We start from the raw sequence: 17818 nt of genomic DNA, 5'->3' as shown, positions 1-17818 counted from the left end.
AATGAGAAGAACCGAAATTGTCTTAATTCTCTCCTCTATTTTCATTGGCAAAATGTTAGTATATAGTTATCTCTTACTCTCTGTTCTCCCTTAAATGTAAGAAATAAAAATAAAAAATAAAATCCTCCATCAAAAATACTCCTTCCTGTTTTATGTAAATCAAGTTAAATTATATCTCTGTACAATCTTATACCTCTGAGGAGAGCCTTGGTTCTCCATAGGTTTTAATTCATTCAAAAGATGCCACAATCCCATAATGCCTTTATGTGCCCTGCTTCTCCATAAAGTCTAATCTCGTATTTTTCCAGTGAGTGTCTATAAAGACCATCTACACACATCCTAATCTTTGTTCTTTCTGACCACACATTCCTACAATTGCTGTACATTCTGACTAATATATTCCTATCCCTTACAGGATATATCCCATTTTAAGTATTACCTCAGTGTCCATTGCCTAGAGTCCAGGACCTAGACAACTACCTTTCCACAAGCCTACATTCATGTAGCAAGCTTACTTTCCAATTACTATTTACCCCTCCAAGTTCTGCCTTCTCTACACATTAATTTCCAATATCAAATATCCACTCTTGAGGCAAAAATTTATCAATTAAAAAGTCAGAGTTGCTCTGGCCGAGTGGGTCAGTTGGTTGAAGATCATCCTGTACACCAAAAGGTTGAAGGTTCAATCCCAGTTACGGCGCATACGAGAAGCAACCGATCCATGTTTCTCTCTCACATCAATGTTTTTCTCTCTCCCCAACACCCCCCTTCCTCTTTCTCTAAAATCAATTTAAAAAACAACAACATATCCTCAGGTGGGGATTAATAAAAACAGGTCATGTCTAGTAATTTACCTTAAAACTCCAATTACTGTGAAAAACATGCATGATTTTCCATCAATGTCTAACTCTTGCTCCTTTCCAAACGATCCGTCACAAGTTAGCTGCATGTGCTGTGTCATCATACATCTCTCCAGGTCAGTGAAAGTTCTTTCCTCTACTTTCTTAAATCTACATTTATGAGTTGGAGTCTGATAAATCAGCTCTTTGTCACTGTATCTTAATATCTTTGTGGGCACCTATTTTCATTCCATCCCACAGAAACTTCTTTCTTAACTCTGCCTTTCACATAATTTAACAAATAATGCCTAGAATAGCAGATTAATAGTTGAATATGTTTTAATATGAGTTATTAATAAAACATAATTATTTACTATCTGATTATACATTTTATTTTAAAAATCAAAGTAGACACAGAGAATAGGAAACAAAAGAAGCAAGCATTCTAGAAACACAAAGGATTAAGAATGGAGGCAGATTAAATTGTCAAAGACTGACTTTACCAGAAACATTAAGCAAGATACCTGTCAATCCTCCGACAAATATACCACTATTTAAGCTCTGGACATCTGAGAAGATGAAAGATCAAATAAAAGATCAAATGAGTGAGGAAGGTTCCACCAGCCAAAGCAAAATATGACCTGAGACCTGATGCCATGTCACATATACAATCATGATTTTTTATTAAAAATAACGAATGAAGAATGAAATAAAGAGTATAGTAAATGGAACAAGTAAACATTTGTATTCAGTCAAGTTAAAACTTAGTTTGGGAAAAAGAAAAAAAGAAAAAAAAACTAAGCAGAAAAAAACAAAATCATGGTCTGAGCATCCGTGACTCAAGAAATTCAGCCTTGGAGGAGAAGCTAAATAAACAGGCCTGATCACTGAATTGGGATGATTGGTGCCATTATTTTGGAAAGTTCATTACAGTGTTAAGAAATAATGATTTGGTTTCAGCCCATTCCAAAGTGAAGCTGACAATACTGATAAAAGATTCTGGGATTCAAGGTTTACTCTGAAGTGAAAGAAACTTTTCCTGAGTTACAAGAGGCTTAAAGAATATTGCAAATTAAGGGAAGATCACTTAAGTTTCTTAAGGATCAGAATAAACAGATTACTTAAAGATTTCCTTGCTGTTCTCTATCAAACTACAACTTCCATTTGGGAGAGCAATCATTGATAAGTAGAAATTTTCTTGAAAGGAGGCAGAAAAAGAACAGAATTAAAAGATGACTGGCAATGACACATACATCCAAGAATGAAGACAGCATATTCTGAAAAGTCCTTCTACTGCTCTAATAACACTAGCACTGCTAAGCAAGAGTGAAGAAATATATTAAAAAAATATATCAATACTGCTGTTAATTTCATACTTAATAAAGATAATCAATACACAAATAATATGTGCAACTATGCCTGATCAAATGATTTTATTAAGTGAAATACAAAATATCAAAGAAAATCAATTCAGGCAGTATTTACTAGTAGCCTTGGGTAAGGTCTATTTAAAGAAATGCAGAGAGACTCTCTCTTTCAAGATCTATCTTTTCAACTTTCTTATAACATTGTCTCCATTGCTAGAGGAACAGTAGAGAAACCGAAGAAAATCAGACTAGTGAAGTACCAAGAATATTTATGGAGAAAGTAAAAACCAAATTATTGAGGCAAGAAAACTTGTTTGTTTGTTCATTCTTACCAAGGACATTTTCTTCCATTGCTTTTCAGAGAGAGTGTAGAAGGGAGAGAAGGAGGAGAGGTGGGGGGTGGAGAGAGAGAAAGAAATATTGATGTGAGAAAGACATATCTACTAGCTGCCTCCCACACGTGCACCAATGGGGGCAGGGAGTAAAGCCGAAACCCAGGTACTTGCCCTTGACTGGGAATTGAATTGAACCCGCAACCCTTTGGTGCGTGGCAAACACTCAAACCATTAAGCTACAATGGCCAGGTAGGTGCAAGAAAACTTTAAAATGAAGATGTAAATACATAAATAAGTTAATTAATTTAATTTAATGAGCATGTATTCTTGAAGAGAGTCAGATACAATTTATTTACACCTAGAGAAACACGTTCATTCATTCCATTTTTTCCAAACCAAAATCTAGGCATCTTTAATAACATAGTATAGACTCTAGTGTATGAAGATTATATCTATTTTTCCATAAGAAAAGAATGTAAATGTATTTATTCTTTTGTAGTATTATTTTTAACCAATAAATCATAATGTAGGTATTTCTCGATAGTTGCAGCGCCCCCTCCCCTCAATACCCAATGGCAAATTTGGTGTCTGGTTACTAAAAGACAAAGATTTTACTAAAGTATTCAAGCTACAGTCACTATTAACTGCAGCTACAAATTACAGGGAGAATTTCTAACGAAATATAACAACAGATTACACAACTGTGCTTAGTTGTCCAAGGCCATTTAGTAAGTTGAAACAAAATTCAACATTATCATTTCATCCAGATGTGATAAAAGCCCAAACAAGAGGTCATCAAGAGATACACCAGAATAAAGAATTTCCCTTAATGACCATGGAAATAAATTCTACAGACTCTTCTTGGACTTCAAGCAATTAAATGTGTTCATACCTTCCATGGATTCCACCATTTTGTCTTTTCGAAACTTTGATACCTTCATCAGTAATATGTTCTATTATTATATGTGAAGAGGCTTAACATCAAACATGCAATATTTATCAAACTTGAAATATTTATATAAAATAAAATACATGACCATTCAGTGTAAAACATGACGGCCTTCAGATTTTCATTATCATCATCATTCTTTGCACAAAGCTTCATGTTTTTCGAAGCACTTAGACATTTGTTACTTCACTTGTCCCTCACAAAGAATTCTGTGAAATAAGTGAGAAAAATATACTCTTAAGATTCTGAGACACAGATGTCAAGGGATTAGTCTAAAATCATGATATGCTGACTTCTAGTTTTATTCTTAAATATTCTTAAATGTTTTCACTTCTATATTGTTACCTTGTTGAAATCAGTATGTTACCTAAAATTATGTCAAATCAACAGTATTTATTAAGCAACTTCTGTATGCAAGTCTTCAATTCATACCTAAGTTTTATCAAAGGATATCAGCTGCATATCAGCCCTGAGATGGGTATGACCCAGAGTTTGACTTGATCTCAAACTGTAAATCAGTTGTAGAAAAGTTGATTTGGCCTGAAATGTATAAATCAGTAAACCCTTTCAATCCACGGACTCTGATCTTTCTTAATCTCAGGGACATTTTCTTCTATTATTTAATTATACCTCTCCTCTACTTGTTTTTATTGCTCCCTCTGTAACTTCTATTATTCACGTTTTGATTTCTAATCCATCCTCCAAGACTCATCCTTTTTATGCAAGATTTTCATCATGTTTTGTTTTTGTTCTATGTGCTTTGATATATTCCTTGCACTTGTTCTTTCAGTTCACTGATTCATGTTTCAACAGTGATAATGTTCTCCTTTGATTTTTCCACTGAGTTGTTCAGCTGAGATGTTTTTCTTAGTACCTAAAATTCTTTTTGCTCTGCATTTGAATTTCTTCAAATGCTTTTTTTTTTTCTTTTTCAAATTCAGGTTTCATTTATTTTTGCCAGTAACACGAGCTGCTTAGGGTATCTCTGTCCTCCTCTCTCATTACTTCTTTGCAACCTCAGAGACAGAGAAGTCTCAGCCAGCATATTCAGCTACTTTGGCTTTTTCGCTAGGTGAGGAGAGACTTGGATACTTAAAATAGGTGAATGTTGATCTTCTCCCACAGTGGTTCACAGACCTCTGAAGCTCACGGCCTTCTTCCCATTGTCTCCTGTTTTCTGATCTTTATCTCTGGACGCTAGTACTGTTCTCTGGTTGCTTGCCCAACCTAAGGCAGAGAAGTTTCAAAGCAGCATTTTTCTGCCCAAGATGTCATGACAGTTGTTTACAGATCTCAGCAGCGATTTGATTCAGAAAAGCAGCAGAAATTGAAAATGAAGGGAAAGATAGCCACACATAGGTCACCTGGTTTTCAGAATTCTTAATTTTAAAAACATTAAGGGAGGAAGGTATATGAGTCTGCAGTATGTCTGGGACTTCATTATAATTATTCCCAAGAATTAATACTTTTCTCAGAAAACATATTCCTGAATATATGAAAATGACAATAGGTTCTCTTTATGCTCTTAGATACAGATCCCAAAATATACTACAGCTATTAATCACTTGTAGTAAGTTTTAATGCAATCCCAGTTTTAATTATTCCAGGACATAATTATCTTTTGTTTGGAAACAATTTCAAATCAATTTGCTGTAGTTTCAGTTAGTAGAAAGACAAATTATGACTTTGGCCAATCTTGTAAGTTTCCCAATGTCTAACCAGCACGTCTTACAAAAATGAAAAAGCATGTCAGCCATTATATAGGAATTAAACATGCGTCCCAGATGGTGGCTTACATGACATTACCCTCCATGTTGTTCACAGCCCAACTACCTTTTTCGCTTTCTAGAAGAGCTAAGGATGTAATATCACCCAACATTAAAGTGTTTCACCAGACTAGACTTCTAAACAACTTCGATGATAAGTTAAAATAAGCTAAAACTCTGTTCTTCAGTTGTGTGCAACTTTATGAACTTTACTTTTTTTTAAGAATTAGAAAGATCATACAGAATGTTCCAAATCTCAATTGCAATCTATTAAGTGCAAAAAATACCATGGGTTGTTTGTCCTACTATCCAGATAGGAATCACATAGGATATGAAATTTTGGTTTCTTCCTTGAATCACTAGGTAGTGTAATTCTGTGTACTCTATTCAACACAATATCCTGAATTGATTGTAGATTTGCTTTACTGCTGATGGACAATATCTGATATATTTCTTTTCTGAATCACGGTAAATATAATTTTTTATGGAAACTTCTGCCATGATAGAATTTCATTAAGTATCCAAAAAGAGAAAAGACCATCAGCATGTGTAAAAATGTTCAGGAGTTAGAAAAGTACAGAGAAAGCCTATAATAGGTAATAATGGTAACAATGCTAAATTTGAGCCAGTCAAAAGAAAATGAGGGACTGGGTAGCCTGGTAAGCAAGGATCAAAGTAATCTTCCTATGACAACTACAAAAGAGCCTGATCAACACTGAATCCCTCCAGTGTGCCAGGTACTTTGCTAAACACTAAGGTTTTAAAGATTAATAAAAAAACATGGTACCTACCCTTAAGGAACTGCAGTTCAGTGTAGTATAATTCTAAATGTTACTTTTCCTGAGTGATGAATGTGAAAGAATTTGAGGCAGGAGTTAAACTTCATATAAAACACCAAACCGAATCAAATCATTTTACACTGAATGCACCCATTTTTACATAATAAAACTCACCATTACACAAATAATAGATAGAAGTGGACCTATGCATAAAAGAAAATTACAGAAAAACAACCACCATTTATTTTTGGCTTTTATACACTTTGGCAATTCACTTTATAACAAATGTTGAGACTATAATGTAGAATATCTGCATCAGAAGGGTCTGGACTTCTGTTCATTTTTTTCATACTGTTTTTCAGCTCAAATCACACCCTGAACATAGCACTGCCTTGTTCTACCCTTTAGTAAAACAAGAAAAATTTTTGAGAGCATGAGTTTTCAAAGGTATTTCTCTAAAAATCAGATATATAAAGGAAAGTAAGATGCAAACAACATAGCTGTTTAAAAACTAGGAACTACAAGACGTCAAAGAAACAAGAGCAAAAGAGTTACAATGACAATGAACATGAAGGGGAAAGGTATGCATAAACTGAACACTGATCACCCTTCTAACTTCACAGTATGTTTTTCTTAGTGATGTGTCCATTTGAAACACAAAATTATTATTGCACCATATTTCCTAATGCACTAAAAGTCAGTCTGAAAAAAAATCAGATATTACCATAAGGAAAAGTAAAGTCACAAAAGTGATGGTATAGCACTTTCATCTTTCCTGCTTCTTTTACTCCATTCAGATAATCCAATTCATATATATGCATATATATATATATATATATCAGATATATATATATCTCAACAATGAATATTATCTCTTAAAAACTTTTGAAGTCCCCAATACCTTGTTTAATGGGGTGTTTATATGTGTACATGGCACACACATCAATTTGTACTTGGTTTGATGTCATTAAAATTATTTGAAATAAAAATTCACTTTAAAGTTTCTATAATTCCCTTTCCACTAACTCATGCTGGCTATCCTAAATATAATTCAAACTCAAATAAACTGACTTTACCTGGGCTGCTGATTTGAGCTTAATACTCTGACAGAAATGTATTTATCCTATCAAATAAAAATAAACCTTTCTTTCAGTATGGTGACTAAGGAAAAGTTAAAGTTACATAAGAGAAGTAGACTCTATTTCACATTGAGCCTGGTGTATGTAGCCTGGTTTAAAACTCCATGAATGTGTGGAGGAGACCAGAGACTAAATTACATAATGAAATGAAATAAAATTAATGAATTCTTTATTTCACCCATCAAATCCTCAGAAAAGCTAACAGGTGTTTTCTTATATTTGACAACTGGACAGTAGATAGGAACTTATAAATCCCCCCAGAATCAGTGATTTCATAACTGAATGGTACACAGTAGGTACTTAATAAATAACAGCTATTCTCAGGTTTACCACATACATTTTTGTACTAAATTGCATTTCTCTGTAATATGCTTATGCTTAAATTAGTATTAGTGATCATGTTTCTTTGTGTCAAAACCACAGCAGTCTTTCTATCCCAAACTCTAGGTGGCCCCTATTTAAGCCAGCTGTTGGTTTCTGAAACAAATATAAGGGCACAAACAACAAGTAAATGTAAGGGATTTCCAGTCTGAAGGATCTGCCACAGTTTTTGATCTACTGTGTTTCCGTTCTGCTTCACCACTTTTTTTGTGATCCCTAGTTCTTAGTTCTCAATCTACTTAGGTTTAGTTCTTTTTTACCTTTACCTTCCCAGTCCTCCAAGCCCTACCTACCATTACCTCCAAGTAGCTAATGCTTCCTTTGACCTGCTCCTACTCAGGATTTCCCTGGACTGCTTTAACAAATGCTAGTGATCTCTGGGGCTGTTCAGTGAACCGAACAAAGCAGGCAGCAGCTACCCAATCCACCCACTGTAAAACTTTTAGACATATTCTCTCTCAGCATTTGTTATTCTAGACTGAAGAGTTAAATTTTAAAAACAGACTCTACCATAACAACCATTTCTCCCACTTATACCTTTCACCTTGTGCCCTTCTCCAAATCCACTATAACTTTCTTAAAATAAAATTACCAGTACTAATATGGGCAAACACTGAGTGAAAATGGTCCCAGAATAGAAGCATGATGGGGTGGTGATTAAGAGCTTTAGGTTCTCTAAAGTTGAACTTGAGTTTGAATTCCCAGCTGTTATATACTAGCTGTGTGGCTTTGAACAAGTTACTTAACCTTTCTGAGCCTTAGCGTCTCTTTTAAAATGGCATAATAAAAGAACCTGTCTCATATGATTATGGAATTATCTGAGAAAATGTAAATATAACCAACGCCTGGTACAGAATAAAATCTCAATAAATACTGGCTGCTCTTGCTATTATTATTGTTATTTAGTACAAGGGCAGAATGTACTTTATTTTCTTTTCGCTATGCTTCCCACCAATATTTTTACTAGTTTTTTTTGGCACCAATGTTTTTAGAAAAGAATCTACATTAATTCCTCAATACATGTGCTGGGCATAAGCTAAGTCTAAACTCAGCTTCCCTTTTAAATATCACTTAGAATATTTTTTTTTCTTTTCTTGCACACATTTAAACATTCATACCACCTTTTGTGTCCAATGGTTGATCTAATATTCCGGCCATTTCTATCAACTAGACATTTAGAAGGCCATAATAAATTACCCTTACCCAATATACAGGGTGGGGTAAAAGTAGGTTTACAGTTGTTCATATGGAAACTAATAGATTAATAAATAAGAATAAACTCTGTGTTTCAAGTACTTACAACTGTAAACCTACTTTTGCTCCACCCTGTGCATTCTATCTGTGAGGTGATTTATAAAATGTTATTACCAGTAGTACCAGGAACATCTAGAGCTGTGGGTGGGTCTAGGGAAGGGGGAGGATCCAGAGATAGAATAGCTTTCTCCAGGCTGCTGTTTCCATTTGTGAACAGGTAAAGTGTTTGATGGTTTTGAGCCTCTCACTACCATTCGGAGCAGCCAAAGGAATATGAATCAACCAAAAAGAAACTGAGTCAACTTTTATTTTCAATTTTAAATGAAAACTTTGAGGTTATATATATATTTTAAATGTTTTTATTGATTTTTAGAGAGAGAGGGAGAGATAGAAACCAATGCAAGATCGATCGGCTGCCTCCTGCAGGCCCCCTACTGGGGATCGAGCCCACAACCGGGCATGTGCCCTGACCAGGAATCGAACCAGCAACCTCTTGGTCCATGGGTCGACACTCAACCACTGAGCCACACCTGCCAGGGGAGGTTATATTTAAATGAATACCTATCAAGTAGGTACACATGAATCATGTGCAGGTGCTTCTTTCTTTATCTGACAGTGAAGTACTTGTAAAGTCTTTTCTAATACAGATTCTTTCCACTATCTTCATCAAAATAGTCAACTTCCTTTTGCTGTCTTATCAGCCCTCTTAGGTAAATCTATCCCTGATGGGTATAATGTTATACTGATCAAAAATCAAATGCAATAGTTAACAATTACCAATTTTATAATATCTATATAGAAAGGGCTCCTGATTTTTTGCTTAGAGAGGCACAAAAACCAAGTTTACCTTTTCACTTTGAAAGAAACATATCTATTTACATAACTATATTATTTTACAGAATTAGAAAATGATTGTGAGTTAATGTTACTACCTGTCTTCCCCAGTTAATCAAGTTTATGTAGAGTGAAATGCAAAAATTCATGTTTATAAATTCTATTACCAATATATCTTCATGAGTGTAGGTGAGTTGGTAAAAAAAAAGTTTACTCATGTAAACTAAAGAATACATTATAATTACCAACTATAAAAGATTGTAAGTACTTAATATTAATTACTTATACATAATATTACATATCTGTACTGATACTACTATGACATACTTGAAAAGAAGTATCATTAAAAAGAAAGTTTTATCAGGGACTAAAAATAAAAAGCAAAGTTAAATATTTTACATATACTCTTTCCTGGTACCTTAAACATCACTTCCAGTAACATTATCTGAAGCTAAAATATTCAATTGTTGAAAGAAACATACTCATATTATTAGAGCTAAAAGGGACCCTGAAGATGAAGCCAACTGATAAATACAAACAGATTATATGACATGTCCAAGATCATACAACTAGACCTAGGATAGTGGCAACACTAGACTTAGGATAACTCTACATTTGAGACTTTTGATAATGTATAGTAAAACGAAACAGTTAAATATATGGGGGATTGGTTGAAAAGTTAGATGTTGTCCCTTTAAGTTAAAACTTTCAAATTTAATGATTTCTACTACCTTGATTTTATATTCCTAGGAAAGTAAGTTTAAAATATCATAAAATTCAAAAAGCTAACTAGAAGTAATTAAAACAACAAAGGAAATGTATGCATTTCCTTAAATCAAAACCATGAAGGATGCTTTTTAATGTCTAAAGGAAGCCAGAGATTTATTGGGGGGGGTGTGTATGTATGGTAGCAATGGTTTTTGTTTCACTTTGTATTGTTTTTTAACATGCACACTTAACTATAAATAAATAAGTCTCTAGAATCTTACTAATCACAGTAAAATAGATACCAAGAATGTCAAAACTAAAAATCCAAGTCGTTTTAATATTGTGTGAATTAAAAATAAAGAACATCTTAAAAACAGTCAAAAGTAATTGAAAAAGATTAAATCAGTACACCCAATTCTCTAAATTGTATATTTTTCCTGAAGTGCATATTCATGAGCTGACAGTGGAGACAGGCTGGCTGCTTTGTTTGACTATACTTCTGTTTACCTCATACTGTCAGAAATGGATTTTGACACTCACAGCATTAATATTGCTATTTTTATTGATATAATTAGCACTGCTATAAATAATTTCTCAGCCTGCCATATCTAAGTATATCATTACAATCAGCATTATTGGGGCTTCTTTTTCTTATATGATGCCTTGGTAACAGACTGCTGGCCCAAAGAAACAGTGACCTCATGGTGTGGAAATTACTGGAAAAAAAAAAAATGTTGCCCTGTCAATAGAGACTACTGTTTTGTGTATGACTTCACTGAACAAACTAGTTTATATTTGTTTGAAACTAAAGTTTCTCACCAATCTGCTGTTTCAATTTCACATCACACCATATTGTACCTAAAACAGGCAATCTGGATTCCTGTTGCTACTTCCCCCCTCCACCAAACAGCTCAGGAATGGGTTTGAAATACAAGGCTTGAATATATAAAGCAAAAGAATTAAGACACCCAAAATTCAAATTGGGCTGGTGAAAATAAGTGTGCTTGCGGGTGGCCCATTTATGAATTTATCATTACATGAAAACAAAATCAAAACATATTTTATCTTGCCTCTAGATCACATCAGATGTGACAATAACCTCATCCAGACCTTGAATAGTTTGTTCATAAAACAAAGTGGGGTGACTGACCCGATGCATATTCAACACAGAGTATGAAGGCCAAAACAAAATGACAATACAATTCAAAACAAGTTTGTGGAAATTTTAGACTAGTTTATTAAACCTTTCTTTGTCTCTATCACTTGACAGATGGTTAGCCCTCACACAGCCTAGTATCTCTGGCAAAAAAATGTCTATGTCTAGCCAATAACACCCCAAATTTTGACTTAAAATGCACTGTACACATACTTACACTTACCTAAAAATATGAATATTAATAGAATTAGTCATGCTTACTTTAATACTATAAAAATTTGACAGATGTCAAGATTTTATCTTTTGCCCTATGAATACCTGTTTTTGAAACTCTCAACTGTCTTATTATATGGAGTCAGAGTTTTAAGACTCTTCACTTTAGATTTTATTCATTTTATGAGCTGCTTGGTAATCATGCTTTTAAAAAAACTTCCAAAATGTTTTTTAATCCAAAATTTACAAAGATTTAATCAGCTTGTTTCATGTTGCTCACAGCAAACTTTTGGTAACTAACAAAGTGAGTTACACAAAATCACCTGAGAACTTTAATGTCTTCCATGTCAAGGGCCTTATGCAGGGCTGGAATTATTTATCCAGTATTGAAATATGTTTTTATTCAAAAATTACTCATATATAAATATATACTCACATGCACATAAACACACATACATCAACCATCCTCACTAAAATTAGGAAAAGTTCTTAGTTTTTAACATTCTATCAAACATTCTTCCACCTTGCTCATTAAAAAAGATTTCAGCTAAATAATATATTACATAAGTTACAGTCTGTGCTTTTCTTTCTAGATTTTCCTATTTATAGTTTTCAGATGCTGGCAGGTCTGTATACAAATAGTGAGAGGCAACCTCAATGTTCTCTAAAGTTCATTAATATGTACCCTCTTTGGAAGAGGTGATTATGCTACAAATTAGCATAAATAGAGATCTGATGTAGGCATAGAAATACAAGCCCTTCACAGCAGGGGATAGGAAGACCAGAGAGGTCTGCGGGGACTGTGTAAAAAGAGTTACCCTTTTTAAGAAAAGAACTCATATTTGGTTAACAATATAAGACTGACCATGACAAAGAAAAATGAAGAAAATCACAACCTGTTATTTGAGGACTATGGACTAGGTTTTTGAAAGGAGAGACACCCACTACTTGAAGCAACAAACTCACTGTTAAATCATATACACCCTTAACCAGGCACCAAGCTTCCTTCCGTTAGAAATTTAGGATTTTTACACCTACAGACTAAATGATTAGATTTAAAGTAATGCTAAAATCTTCTGTAATGTTCCTCTTGCATTACAAATGGTCTATTAAATCAGAGAAGTGCCAATCAAATGCTTTTGTAGTTTGAAAGAAAGGTTTAAATAACAAAGCTTTTTTTTTTTTTGCAGGCCTCTCTCTTTAATGTCACCTGTAAATTAATTACAACAAATTTCCATCTTCTCTTGATAAAACCACAAGTGAAAAAAACGTAGGCACTTGATTTTCAGACCTATTCCTAAATCAAATTCATTCTAACTAAAACATTTCAGATATTCTAGCTTATGTTCTATCACAATTTGCTAACCAAAGTTCCAAAGGTATTTTACAGTTAATTTCAAGACACAGATTTTTTTTTTAAACATAAAGTAACATTTTATTTCAAAGGCATGCTTAAAATTATTAAAAAATAAATAAAACCCGTGTTCTGTTAAAAAATAAAGATCTACCCTAATGTATGGAGAACATTTCATGACAATAACAAAGGGTAAAAATAAGAAATAAAATAAGCTTTTCCTTTCTTATCATTGGCAATAGGTAAACACCTCCTTGCCCCTCAAACTCTGTGAGCTCTTTCAGAATGTATTCCCTAAAACGAGAAAACTGATAGGTTTTAAAGTTTCATCCAAAACTCTCTCCTCCTAACAATCTGAAGCACGTAAAGTATATGTTTACATTAGAATGGAACTTGACAATGCAGGTAAGTTTATTTCTTGTTCTCCTTACTTCCCAAGTGTCTAGAATAGTGTCTAGAACAAGTTGTTGGAATTAAACAACATTTCAGAAAAAGGATTATTTCAGAGAATAAAGCAGAGCTAATCAAGCTCTACTTTTTCACTCCAAATGTTTTATGTATCTACTTAATACTCATTCTAAAATATTCAGAATAATTTGTAATTCATTTATAAATGTTAGATCCTTTAAAGGAAATTAGTTCTACCTTTTATTGCTCTTCCAAAATGACCTAATTATTCAGTATAGCCTTTTTTCCTAGGAAGTCAAATTTGGTCAGAGAAAGTCTTCTGAAGACTTTCACGTCTGAGATTAAAAACAATTATTTAAAATGGATTTTTTCTTAGATTTTTATTCCTATACCAAGTTTGTATTAGTTTGAAAGCAAAAGTAGTTGTATGTTTGTGGGTCTCAAAAACTTTCTGATTTAACTGATAGGAAACTGGTGTCACATCAACTAAGCATACACATGCACCCCAAATTAGAACCCTCACATTAAAGTTCTTTTTTCCTCTAGTATTCCTTTTAAATTCATATTGTCTTTCAATGGCTAGTCAGTGTACACATGAATTATAACTGTATTTTCTTGGTGCAGTAGTAATCTCAAAATACTGGCATCTTACCTGGGCTAGACAGGTAAGCATAAAGACTTCTTCCTGAAAATGAATAAAATTTGACAATTTTAATCTTAAACTTCTTTCTTTAGTCTGTTAAAATCAGGAGCTCACCATGAAAGGGCATATTGCTTTGGAGGCTGGTAGCCAGTTAACTTGCCACCTGATCTTCATATGCAAAAAGCCTGTATTTCATGGTCTGTGAGATTTGAAATCACAAAACCAAACAACCCAACGGCTTGCCTCACTGAGCAGCTAAATTTCTAGAAAACTCACTTTTCTTCTTCTCTCCTCTGTTTGAGTACGATGTATTCTCAAGGCTAAAGCCCTCCAAAATTGAGCTAAATGGAACTCACGACCCCAGTTTTAGGAACTGAATCTGGAGCTCTGAACAATGAGTAACTTCAGCAGTTCTTCAAGCACAATTTCAAAAGCTTTCTTGAGAGAAGCCTATTTCAAGGGAGCACAATGATACCCATGCACTGTACGTGCATGGACAACTTTGATACAGTCTGAATAAAAATAACAGCCAGCAAACAAAGGGATGAAAAATCAGTGTGAAATTGTTTTGAGGGGGCTTTGTTCTTTTCCTAGAAACACAGAAACACCAAACTGTAAAGCATAAATGCATAAAGTAGCCAAATCTGGGCTGGTCAAATTTACAGGTGCATGTTGGGGGAAGGGAGGAAGGGTGCATTTTAACTACTTCCACATGATAGCAAAGGGTACTTGGGATTAGGAGCAACAGGTAGGAGAGTAAACTGTTTATGAATTTAACAACTTATTAAATAGTGTTTACCTATAGAATTTATTTACAAAATGGTCGTTATAATTTAGGTTTCAAAATTTTCAAAAGCAACAAGTTACTACAGTAACTTTAGATTTGAGTTCAGTTGAAAACACTGAGGAAAAAACTGGCCTCTGCTCATTTTATTAGCTGAAATTTACACATACCAGACTACGCAGTGAGCAAACTTTCGCCTTTAGCAACCTTTTGGTATTCTTAATGGTAAATAAATGAAGGCGATTTCCACAAGTCCAGAAAGTGAACATGTTCAATTTAGCTTGGGCCAATGCTGAGTCTGAGGGCAGTGCTTAAGCCACAGGCTGCCAGATTACTTCCGGTTTCATTCGGATTTTTAATTGGAAAACTATCATCCTGCCACTGACCCCATTCAACCGGGTTGTTAAGAGATCAGCGGATAACAGCGCTAGGTAGTAGCTGTGCGCCATATTGTGTTTTTAGCTAATGTTTATAGTTTATGTGTGTGCCTAGCATATGTTGTGCAAGTATGTTTATCAATAGAACTTTTAGAAAATTCCTGCCTCCTGCCTCTTCGGCGTCCTTAAAACGATAACAGCTTCGCAGAGGTAGGAGGCGCGGGGGGTGTGGTGGGAGACGACCGAAAGCCACCCAGATAGTAATGTATCGAACAATGTAACAGCGAGTGCGTTTCTTTTAAACTTTCAAAAAGCTTCCAGCTGTTTTTATCTCAGCTACTGAAAAAGAGTCGACATGTTTTAATGCTTCCTAAGGAGGAGAGAAAAAAGGAAAGGTGTGTCTTCCTTTTCCAAGCCCCCTCCTCTCTAGTCGTAGCAGCGAAGCGGGCGGGGGCCGGTAGCTCCGAGGTCTGGAGGGGCATCCAGCGGCTCTGGGGCCAGGACATCTCCCGCCCCCCCGTTCTCTGTAGACGCTCCAGAGACCGCGAAAGCCAAGGCAAGAAAGGGAGGGTCAGGAGGGAGGGGGGCGGAAGACAAGCGGACGCTTTTAGCAGCTCCGGAGCCCAGGCTAGTCGCCCTCAGCTCCTCTTCTTGGAAGCGGCAGCTGCAGGCGCAGGGAGTAGAAAGAAGTAGGTAGAAGACACGTTTCCAGCTGCAGGACGCCCCGCCCGCTCCTGGAACCCGAGACCCTCCCGCGCTCCCTTCCTCCCAGCCGGGTCGGGTGAGGACGTCGCCGCCGCCGGACGCGAGGAGGGGCGCCCGGGGAGAGGAGGCGCGAGCGGGGCGGAGCGCAGGGACGCGCGCTCTCTGCCGGCCGACGGCCCGCGGGCTTGCCGCTCCAGCTCGCTCCCCAACCAACCCCGTCCCGCTCCCCTCCTTTCCCGGCCCGCCGCCCCCGACTCCCAGCGCCTCGCAGACGCCTCATCCCCCTCTGCACGCACACACCCCTCCCTCCCGCCCGCCCTACAACAAATTAGAGTTTTTGGCGTTACCTCCTTGCGCTCTTTAATCTTCTTTCCTCAACTCCTAAACTTCCCCGCCCTTACTTCTTCAGCAGAAGGTCCACATTGGGCGCCTCACGCCGCGAACCCTCTATCTTTCCCCACTATTGGGTTACTCTTGTGCCACTCGGAGCCTCAGTGAGCCTATAAGAATGGGACGCTCCTCGTGAGGTTGCCGCCCATAAACAAAATGCACTCTTTCTCCTCCCCCTCCCTGTCCCCGCCCCCTTCTTCCTCTTTCCTCATCTCTACCACCGTCGATTGGGCTAGAAGAAGCCCAATCCGCTATCTCAAACACCTATTGGGGCGTGGAAACTTCGCTCAGAGGATTGTTAACAGGCAATTGGTCGACACTCTTCCCCACTCCGCCCCCCTCTGCCGCACCTTCGCCCAGTGTGGAGGGGTCGGTCGTATCTCGTCGTTCAGTGATCCGAGAGGTGAGAGGCTATTGGTTGAGAGGGCCTGTCAGACCGGACTGGAGTGAGCCGTGATTGGCCAAGACAGACACAACCAAGTTTGGTTGTCTACTCCTCCGCTCCTCCTCTCCTTTTTTCCTCCACGCCCCCGCCCCCTCCCGACTGCTTTTACTTTCTACGCATTTCTATTTCCTCCTTTATTTATTTATTTGTGATAAACTTAAATGACCCGGCGACGGAGGCGGGACTCCACGAGAGGCCGAGGATGACGAAGGGCTGCCTGGGGCCAATTGCCGAGGGGGCCGCGGGGTGAGGGGCAGCAGCGGTGACCAGTGAGAGACAGGTGTCTGGAGCGTGCTAGGCCTATGGAGCCGGGATGCCCCAGCGGAGGCGGCGGTTACCCGCTGTCTGGCGCAGCGAGCTCGCGGGGGAGCCGCGGGAAGGGAGGAGGCGGTGTCGCTGTCGCCGACCGCTGAGGCTGCTGGTTGGAAGCTCGATCCAGGGCGATGGGAGGGAAAGCGGAGAGAGAGTCTGGCGAGGCGGCGGCGCGCAAGGCCATGCTGGGTCAGGCTTGATTCCTGCGGAGTGGGGCGCAGGTTGCCAAGCCGGGAGGTCACCAGAGGCCGCTGAGGCAATGCCAGAGCTCGCAGGGAAAATGTGTTCGTTCTGGAGGTTTAGAAAAATGCTATGTAAAACAGTCCGGAATAAGCCGCCGTTAATGTAAATGAGGATATTATCCTAACGGGAAAAGCAGATTATGTTTCTTATTACTAAACGCCTGAAGTACCAACGACCCAACTGGAGCCCACAAAATTCAATATCCTGAGGGCTAAGGAACAAATAAAGCAACACGGAAAATTAAATGCGGTTCAGATGCTTCAATAAAACCTTCATCCTCATCTATTTGTCACTCAACATAGCACTCCCCAGAGCCAAATTCTTACCAAGTGTTGGTCCAGTCCTCAGGCGGGGGGCGGGGGGAGGGGTGTTGAGGCTCAAGGCCAGCGGGAAGCTGAGAGAAGATTCCTAAAAAGGATTCCTAAAAAGGGCTAAGA

General features: G+C 37.2%; 1 protein-coding gene across 8 annotated transcripts in view; it reads right to left on the bottom strand.

Moving 5' to 3' along the window:
• The window catches only part of ZBTB20 (zinc finger and BTB domain containing 20), a 726721-nt gene extending 710252 nt beyond the window's left edge, over positions 1-16469 (bottom strand). For 5 of the 8 annotated variants that reach the window (XM_081138868.1, XM_081138874.1, XM_081138866.1 and 2 more), the window contains exons 1-2: positions 16339-16419; positions 14135-14167 (exon numbers count right to left, since the gene is read on the bottom strand). The gene's annotated coding sequence lies outside the window, so the exon portion shown is untranslated. Of the gene's footprint in view, positions 1-14134; positions 14168-16338 lie in introns of all 8 variants that reach the window. The other 3 variants (XM_081138873.1, XM_081138863.1, XM_081138860.1) reach the window with 2 other exon arrangements.
• Between the last annotated feature and the right edge of the window lie 1349 nt (positions 16470-17818).

The sequence above is a fragment of the Miniopterus schreibersii genome (genome assembly GCF_964146895.1).
Source record: "Miniopterus schreibersii genome assembly, chromosome: 5".
Lineage (NCBI taxonomy): Eukaryota > Metazoa > Chordata > Mammalia > Chiroptera > Miniopteridae > Miniopterus > Miniopterus schreibersii.
The sequence above is the reverse complement of the archived record's forward strand: the minus strand, read 5'-3'. Positions and strand labels throughout refer to the sequence as shown.